This window comes from Echiichthys vipera, assembly GCF_963691815.1.
Source record: "Echiichthys vipera genome assembly, chromosome: 3".
NCBI classification, from domain to species: Eukaryota; Metazoa; Chordata; class Actinopteri; order Perciformes; family Trachinidae; genus Echiichthys; species Echiichthys vipera.
Window position 1 is genome coordinate 26,770,703 of NC_139828.1, and position 539 is coordinate 26,771,241.

A 539-nucleotide genomic window follows, 5' to 3' on the forward strand; every position below is an offset into this window, starting at 1 on the left:
TTACAGACTGTTGTTGTTGTTCCGGGTAAAATAAAAGGTTCGAAAGTTGCGTTTACAGCCGCTCGAAATTTTAACAATTATGGTCATTCCGACCTCCACAATTGCACCACACCACCACTAGATGACGCACGAAACAATGACACGAGGTAGATCTAAAGATGTCGGGTTGTATATAAACTGTCTATGGTTAAAACCTGTGATATAAACGCAGCCCTGCACACGAATTAATCCGCTCTGGTGATTTACTTGTTAAAATGCTACTTGAACAAAGCATCGTGTCACTTCACATCTTACGTCATAATTCCCCCACTTGCCTAAGATTTTCATATTAACTTGTGTAAATGCAGATATTTGCGTGGTGCCTCTGACTATTATACATTATGTTGTATACTTAATATTACCTTTTCTGTGACTTCATTTTTTGTAACTTTTAACCACCCTAAAGTGGTTAAACGTTTTCTTACCATAAAAAACACCTGCCATGTACATTGTGAGGTGAGTGTACCCTGAATGCATCTTGGCTTGTCACTTCAGTTACC